Source organism: Chiloscyllium plagiosum, chromosome 13 (assembly GCF_004010195.1).
Source record: "Chiloscyllium plagiosum isolate BGI_BamShark_2017 chromosome 13, ASM401019v2, whole genome shotgun sequence".
Classification (NCBI taxonomy): domain Eukaryota; kingdom Metazoa; phylum Chordata; class Chondrichthyes; order Orectolobiformes; family Hemiscylliidae; genus Chiloscyllium; species Chiloscyllium plagiosum.
In genome coordinates, this window is record NC_057722.1 from 5,770,413 (window position 1) to 5,779,487 (window position 9,075).

The following is a 9,075-nucleotide window of genomic DNA, read 5'->3' on the forward strand; positions in this document are numbered from 1 at the left end:
GGTGCTGTAAGGCAGCAGTGCTAACCACTGAGATGAAAGAAACTCAAACCTGTTGGTCTATTGCAAAGACTGCGATTCCTGCACTCCTGCTGCCTGAGCCCCCTGTTCACAGACACTTGAAGAAGAAATCATTCCTTACAAAGAATCATAACGTTTAAAGAATCATATCATATCTTGCAATGGCCAAGATACTATCATCCCCATCCCTGGATATGTCCTGTCCCATTGACTGGACAAACCCAGCAGATGCGATGGCACAATGGTATATGATCGGAAGGAATGTTCTCTCTAAGCTGTGCAACTACTTAAAGAATATAAGAAAATATCTTTTGGCCAGTTTTTCACATTCAATAGATTAATACATGCCATGGGTAACAGCTCGCAGTTTAATTTCAGTAGCTAAAGCTGTTTGAGGAATCATCACAATGCCGTAATCGGTTTAAAATTGAATATAGCTATCATAAAAACCAAAAAGAACTGCGGATGCTGTAAATGAGAGATAAAAATAGAAATTGCTGGAAAAGGTCTGGCAGCATCTGTGGAGAGAGAAATCAGTGTTAATTTTTGGGTCGAGTGACCCTGCTTAAGAACTAAGGAAGTTCTCGGAGTTCTGAGGATCACTTGACCCGAAATATTAACTCTGATTTCTCTCCACAGCTGCTGCCAGAGCTGCTGAGCTTTTCCTATCAAAAAACATACTCGCTCTTGTTTGAACACACAAAGCTAATGAGGTACTGAAAAAGACATTAAGGAGAAATGAAAAGAAGCAAAAAAACTACTGCCACATTACTCTGAAAGATCCCAATCTGATTTGATCTGGAAAACCAAACAGTGTCAGCCCTCATTAATACTTGGAATACCAGATGCTTTCAGCTTTTTTACTCTGTAACAAAGTGTTAGATGTTCTGCATATTGTCAGTTCTCTCTCTCTCTCTCTCCGAATGGCTACTTTTCTTGTCACATTTCTTTGCTACTGGCTCTCCTGCTGAACCATCCTGATAAACAAATCCCATGCCAGACCTCAACCTCGGGACTGATGCTGGATCCCAGATATTTCCAAATTTCAGATCGGGGAGTTTAGGCTGTGGGTGGTTCAGGTGAATCTAAGTTGGAGTCAAGAGTTGCTTGAAGTGCAGGACAGAGTGGTGTGTGAAGCCAGTAACTAGACTGAACCCTCACTGCTCTAAAGTACCATCTAAAGACTTGTCAAGGAAATGTTTTATTTAATTTTAATCAAATAAGGAAGATTATAAAATCGTCCGGTTTTCAAACGGTTCTTAAGTAACCAATGTTGAAGTATTCTATCTGAAAGTGTAAAACCTTTTTCTTGATAGTTTGTTTAGTTAATTAATGAAGCGTTACAAATGTTGACCTTCTCTCAACTCCCTCAGTGTTCTATCAACTCCTCTCTATACAATTCTGAGTCAAATTTATTTGCAGATACATTCTAATGTATTCAAAAAGCACACAATCTGTAGGAAGTCAGTCAATATGACTTTTTATAAATTCCTACTTTGGAAATAGAACCAGTCTGACTTAAGATTCGGATACAGACAGAATCTAACCTCGAGCTGAGATGTCACCTTTGTTTGTACTGATAAAACTTTAAGTTATCTCGGGACTGTGACGTGTAACAAGTTCTGGGATTTATATATTAATGAATGGAAACCTGCATCCCCTTCTAAGTGATTAAAGACTTAATAGCAATCTAGGTTTGTTCAATACATCGCATCAGCTGTATGACACTATGATCTTTTACTATAAAGTCTGATCCTCCCCCACTAGCTACCCGATGAAGGAGCAGCACTCCGAAAGATGGTACTTTCAAATAAACCTGTTGGACTATTACCTGGTATTGTGTGATTTTTAATTTTGTCAACCCCAGTTCAAAACCAGCACCTCATCATGGCTACCATTGATACTTAAAAGTACTTAATGAGACAATACCCTTCATTGGTGTGTCTTAACAACTATTTTTTTAGATTAGATTCCCTACAGTGTGGAAACAGGCCCTTCGGCCCAACAAGTCCACACCAACCCTCCAAAGAGTAACTCACCCAGACCCATTTCTCTCTGACTAATGCACCTAACACTGTGGACAATTTTGCATGGCCAATTCACCTGATCTGCACATCTTTGGATTGTAGGAGGAAACCGGAGCACCCGGAGGAAACCCATGCAGACACGGGGAGAATGTGCAAACTCCACACAGACAGTCACCTGAGGCGGGAATCGAACCTGGTCCCCGGTGCTGTGAGGCAGCAGTGCTAACTACTAAGCCACCATTAATGCCATTAATGACTTGTTGCTTAATTAATTACAACTGTGGTCTCATGTTAAGACCTACCACTTCAAGGATTTTGAGGACTTCTTATCCTTGGTCTTCTTTTTTGAATCAGGCTCTCTCTTATTTTTAAATTTATACTTGCGTTTGTGTTCGATACTGCTTTTCTTTATTTTCATGGAGTTTGTAAACAACATCATTCTTATCTTTCACATGAGAAAACCTTGTAACTAACTCCTTAATCTGAAGTACTATTATGCTTTAATGAAGTGTGATATAGCTACATGCCATAAAGAATTAAAATCTTTGTTACGGTCAACTGTGAAGCTTAAAAAGAGGGGAATGATTCACCCCTTCTTACCTGGTTGTATGCCTTAACAGAGTTACAAAGGGCATAGATACTATACCTAACCTCGGACAGTGGCACTATTGACACTGACTGCAAATAGTTCAATCTTGGCAGTAACATTTTAATTCTGAATAATAAAAACATTCCCCCAAAATATCATGAAATTAACTGACTAACTTATCTATTAAATTAAATTTAATACATTTTGCTTATTATGGCATGTTGTGACTGAATTGGGCAAAGATGAGTTGAATTCTTGTGGGCAGGCTTAAGTCTATTTTTAAGAAGTTGACTATTGTGTACTTGTGTATGTTGGACTGTCACTTTAAGGGTCCAATCATGTGACATAATAAGAGGTCATTGGCAATTTTGAGTGGCCATTTGGCAAACTTGCCCATCTGTGGAGTGAGTAACTTTGGAATAAAGATCCTTCTGTTAAAGACTTCCGTCAGTTTGGGAATGTAATACAAGAAGTGGTGACAAAGATAAAAATTATTTAAGAAATCCTCCTGGTCAATCCATTAAATCATCAACTAGAAATTCACAATCCTTCATCCAAGAGGTGAAAGGTGCAGAAGAAACTTGCCACGGTGCTCCATTCTAAAAGAACACTGTGAGATACAAGTATCCTAGCCTGAGGGAAGTGTTTTGAGCTAGGCGTGTAGATTTTTTTTTGTGGGACATCATATCCTTCCCATTTAAAAAGACAATGGCAGGAAAGTTCAGTGCCAGAATACAATATCATGAAAATACAAAGATGTGTAAGTCCTTCACAGAGAGACTCTCTTAATTTGTTCAAGCCAAGAAAATTGAAGCAGATACAGTGCCTGCACATTAATGGGGTGGGGTGGGGGATGTTTAACCTTCTGAGGAGTCTGGTATAACCAGAGAAGAAGGGCTTTCCTGAAGAAGGGCTAATGCCCGAAACGTTGATTCTCCTGTTCCCTAGATGCTGCCTGACCTGCTGCGCTTCTCCAGCAACACATTTCCATCTCTGATCTCCAGCATCTGTAGACCTCATTTTCTCTATAACCAGAGAAGTCAGGTTCCAAAACTTGGATGAAGTTGTCAGAATCCTACAGAATAATTTTTCACCAAAACCATTGGTGAAAGGTTCAGATTCCCCAAATGCTGCCAGCATGATGGTGAATCTAACTCCTAGTTTGTAGCAACTTTAAAGAAATTAGCAGACACACAATGCTGGTCTAATGTATGAAACAATCCAGAAAAGATTACTGATGGAAAGGGACCTGCAGTTAAAGAAAGCACCAGAAATAGCAATCTTGGTGGAGCTAGCAACCAAGGAAGCTCAGCAGCTCTGGTATGAGAGTTTGCAAAATGGTGGCTGAGAGATGAGTCCAGTACCAATACAGACTCAAAATTACCACTGGTGTGGAAAAGCAGGTCACATAGCAGCGAATTGCTGGTATAAAGAAGCTAGATGCAGAAACTGTGGCCAAACAGGGCGCACTGAATAGGAAATAAACATGAATAACATACATACTGGGCTGATATAAATTGGTACACATCTGCAGTGATTTTAAGGTTTCTATTAATCTGGTTATATGTACTGAGCAATACCTTTCCCTTTAACCGATGACTTATTATTTGGTGATCAAGCTGGAGGTCAGCTTTTCAGTAAAATTGACCTTAGTCAAGACTATCTCCATATGAATGTAAATTCTGAGTCACAGAAATATTTGCTGATTGTAAAACATAAAGGACTATTCAAATACAAGAGACTTCCATTTGGGATCACCTGCGCTATTCCAACATGACATGGATCAGACTTTAAGTGGATTGGAAGTAGCCCAGTGTTACCTGGAGAATATTTTAGTCACAGGAAGAAACGAAAAAGACCTTCTCTCATCTGTTAAATGACTATGGCAAGTTTGTCCCAAATCTTGCACCCATTCTCATGCAGTTGCACAATTTATTATGACAGAACTGGAATTGGAAAGGGGAAGATCAATGTAAAAGGCCTTTAAACAAGCCAAATAAGCTTTATTAAAGTCAAAGTCCTGACCCATTTTGACCCAAAGTTACTGTTGCAACGAGCATGTAATGAATGACTATATGGAGAGGGAGCAGATGTTTCTCACATATTAGCCAATGATGAAGAGAAGCCAATAGCTTTTGCATCAAAATCATTAAACGAAGCAGAAATAGAAAATGCACAGATAGAGAAAGAAGTTCTTGGAATCGTTTTGATATTAGACCATTTCCAACAATGGCTGCATGGCGGGAATTTACCTACCAAAAGACCACAGATACCTTCTCTAGCTGCCAGCCATATCCAGAGCTGGTTGTTGTTGCAATCAGCTCACGTTTATACAATTAAAAACCCAATTTACACGGGTTTTGATGAAGATTCACAGGACTCTAAATGTTAACATTGCTTTCTTCCCAGCGACGCTGCCAGGCTTGCTGAGTTCCTACAGCAATTTCTGATTTTGTTTCAGACCTCCAGTCTCTGCAGTTCTTTGTTTTATTGCAATTCATGTGGGAATGTTGATGGCCTCTCTATGTTACCTTTGCCAAGCAAGTTGACTATAAACAGCCCTAATTTAGACATTTTCTACTTCAAATAAGTAGAGAACACTTTGGTAATGACAGGACAACTTAGGAAGGACATTAGAAATGGTTGACTATTATCAGAAATGATGGACATGGTACTTTGTGAAAAGATCATAGGAACAATCCCAGATCTGAAGCCATACAATTGCATGGTGGCTAGAACTATCTATACAAGCAGGATGTCTCCCTTGGGGAATGAGGGTTGTCATTCCACCACAGCAAGGAAACGCGTGATAAATCAACTACATGAAGGTGGTTGTGGCATTGTCAAAATGAAAATGATAGCCAGAAGCTATTTTTGGTGGTCAGGGCTTGACTCCAAAACTGAGGAGGAGATGGGAATATGTGTAAGTTGTGAAAGAGTAAACAACCTAACTGCATTAATACCATGGGAATTCCCATGGGAATAGCCAGCAAGGCCATAGCAAAGAATCTATGTTGATAATATCTTTAGAGAAAACCATAAAAAGATGGGGTAGATCTTTGTGAGGTTTGGATCTCCAGAACAACTTGTTAGTGATAATGGACGACAGTTTAAATGACAAGTGTTTATCGACTGAAGCTGAATGGAAATCAACATATCCGATCAGCTCCTTATCACTCAGCCACAAATGATTTTGCAAAGGTTTGTTTGTTAAAGGTAATTCAAGAACAAGATCACTATCCAAAAGATTCAGCTAATCTTTGTTAACATACCGGAACATAACCCACTCACACTTCATTGTTTCGGTATTGCTCATGGTAAATTGTCAATTTCACATGGCATTTGATCTGCTGAAACCACTCCTGGCAATAGACATTGTTGACAGGAAACAATAGAATCAGGTTTTCCAATGAGAAAACAAGGCCAAAAGCCACGTTTTCCAAAAAATATCAAGAAGTACTAGCATTATACCATTATTATAGCACAGACTACACTCTCCTACACTGGACAACTGAGACGATGTAGTATGGAGATGTACAGATCAACTTGGCAATGAGATTAATATGCCAGGGAGAACATTAGTTGAAGATCCACTATTAACTGTGCCAACAGAAACTCAGGTATATCTGAGGACAGAGCAGTAACTGGAATACTGGAATATCTGAGGGACTCAGTACCTTAGTGGAGATTAATGAGGCATTTTGTGAGCCTCTGAACATTCAGTTGTCTCAGGAAAAGATAACAACAGATGGTGTTCCTAGTATACCTAAAATAACAGGTTAAAGCCAGCAAGAAGAATAAACGAAAGCCTGGGCTGCACCAAAAGCCATACAGGAATCAATGAACTCTGAAATTACCTACTTTGGAAATATTGTGAATTCTTACATTCCAGGAACCTCTAATGTAAAAGTGGAGGGATATTGCTTGGACTGCCGCTTTAAGAGCCTGACCATGTGACATAGTGACGACATTTGCCAATTTGGGCGGGAAACATCTTACTGCAGGCACCTTGCTGAATGCACAGTGAACGTAATAAATTAAGTTCTGGGAATTTAACACTTCGCTTGAGCTTTTTGGAACATACCACTGACCAAATGAAATGGCTGCTGCTTTATTGTCTGAATTTTGAGGTTTGAGGAATAGGATTGTCAATTAGACTTGGTCATGTTCCAAGTAACCCTATAGAGTTAGAGAGCTTTTACTAAATGGTTAAAGACCTGTTGGCCAATTAGGCCTACATCAATCATCTATCTAACCCCATTTCCCAACACTTGGCTTGTAGCCTTATCTGCTTTGGCATTTTAAGTTCTCATCTAAATATTTCTTAAATGTCTTCAGGGCTCCTGTCTTTACCATCCAAATTTTTCCCTCAAATCCACTCACAACCTCCTGCTTCTTATCTAAAAACTTAGTTTCTTAGTTATTGATCCTTTTACTAAGGGGTAAAGTTTCTCCCAATCTATACCCCTCTGAATTTTGTACATCTCAATCAGATCCCACACTCCCCTCAAGCCTTCTCTGCTCTAAAAAAAACAACTCGAGCCTATCTAACCTCACTTCATGCCTCAATCACTCCTACACCCATCCCTAGTGAATATCCTCTGCATCCTCTCTAATTCAATCACATCCTTCCTCTACTGTCGTGATCAGAACTGCTCATAGTACTCCAACTGTAGCTGAACTAAGGCTATATACAGATCCACCATAACCACCTTGTTTTTGTGTTTAATTCCTTGGCTAATAAAGGCAAGTATTTCATATGCTTTCTAAATCACCCGAGATTTCTCTTTGACCCTCTTTTCCTTGAAAGACAGTCAAAGCCAGGGCCATTGAATATTTTTCAGGCAGAGATAAATTCTTGTTAAAGAAGGAGGTGAAAGATTATCAGTAGTATGGGGGAAATGTGGATTTGAGGTAACAGATGAGCTGTGATATTTATAAATGGCAGAGCAGGCTGAATGGTCTACTCCTGCTTCTTGTTGAGAGGTTTGTAACCAAGATTGCAGATCACTCTCCTGATTCAGCCAATGTGGTTCAACTCTGGCCACTTGCACATTCGCCCTATTTACAGTCACCCACTGCGCTTTACTTGGATGCCTCGGCTCAGGGGTCATTTGCTTTTTGGTCAAGAAGTTTCAGACGTAAAACCACGTGCATTCGGTGAATCATCCAGCATGTGCTGGGGTGACTGAGGTGTTGGAATGATGAGACATGCAGCCACAGCCCTGGGATGAAAATGTGAGCCTTTGGTACCCAAGTGACCGCACACCCCTGTCCACTTTATTGAGTGAATGCAGAGCAGCCTGGGCATCACACGGTTCCCGGCGTGGCTGGCAACGCTTAATGATTACAAAAAAAGAACTGCAGATGCTGGTGGTCAGAAGCAAAAGCAGAACCTGATGGAGCGGGTCTGGCAGCGTCCATGGAGAAGAGTAGCAAAGTGACTGGTTTTGGGTCCAGCTACTCTTCTTTGTTTTTTCCAGCCATTTCTGTTTTGTCAACACTTCATGTGCTTTGTTTGACGGTGGGCAGTTTCTGGGGGACATTTTGCTTGGGGGATGGGGTGTGGGGAGGAGACACTCTCCGGGGGGGGGGGGATGCATAGTCATCCCATGGTGAATCCCTGGGGCTGGTATCTTCCACAGTGGCCATTTTCACTCGGTGTCCAGGCTCCAGGGAGGGCCTACTCAGCAAAGGCCCCCCTGGGGATAGACAGCTCGCTCTTTTCAGCATTTTAATCAGAAAAATAAAGACTGCAGAGGCTGGTAATCTCAAATTTCATTTGGAAACAATCTGCAACTGCAGGGAACATCCGGTGTAAACAAACAGAGTTAGTGCTCGCTCCTCAGGACAGTGTCTCATCTCCAACAACAACAACCGGGCACCGGAAGTGTGCAAAAGACTACAACTCCCAGAGGGCCCTGCGGGAGGCCAGCCCGCATCCGCCGGTTGCCATGGCAGCCGGGATCCAGGGTCGGCTCCGGGCGCTTCCACCCAATCGCGGCGGGCGGTGTTCGGCGGACGGGTTCGCCTCCACCAATAGCGATACAGGAGGCAACGAGGCCTGGCCAATCCGCTGTCCAGTTGTTGGGAAGGCCGTCGAGGGGCGGCGGAGCCTCGGGAAGTGAAGGCGGACAGAGCCCGCGATCTCAACCCCAAAGCAAGATAACCAGCGGCGAGGGTCAGGTTGGTAACTCGCCCCCACCCCACCCCGGCGGAGGTGCTCACATCCGCACCGTGAGCTCCGGGGCTGTGTTAATGACAGAGGAGGTGTGACATAGTGAGGCCAGACTCGGGTAGGGGACAGGGGGCTGTAGGTAAGGGAGGGGGCGAAGCCGGCGGAGGTGCTCACATCCGCACCGTGAGCTCCGGGGCTGTGTTAATGACAGAGGAGGTGTGACATAGTGAGGCCAGACTCGGGTAGGGGACAGGGGGCTGTAG

At 42.1% G+C, this 9,075-nt stretch overlaps 1 protein-coding gene across 1 annotated transcript in view; it reads left to right on the top strand.

Moving 5' to 3' along the window:
- The first annotated feature begins 8,697 nt into the window (after positions 1 to 8,697).
- Positions 8,698 to 9,075, top strand: part of LOC122555711 (histone deacetylase complex subunit SAP130-like) — a 56,890-nt gene continuing 56,512 nt past the window's right edge. Inside the window, exon 1 of the mRNA XM_043701758.1 lies at positions 8,698 to 8,820. The gene's annotated coding sequence lies outside the window, so the exon portion shown is untranslated. The remainder of the gene's footprint in view (positions 8,821 to 9,075) is intronic.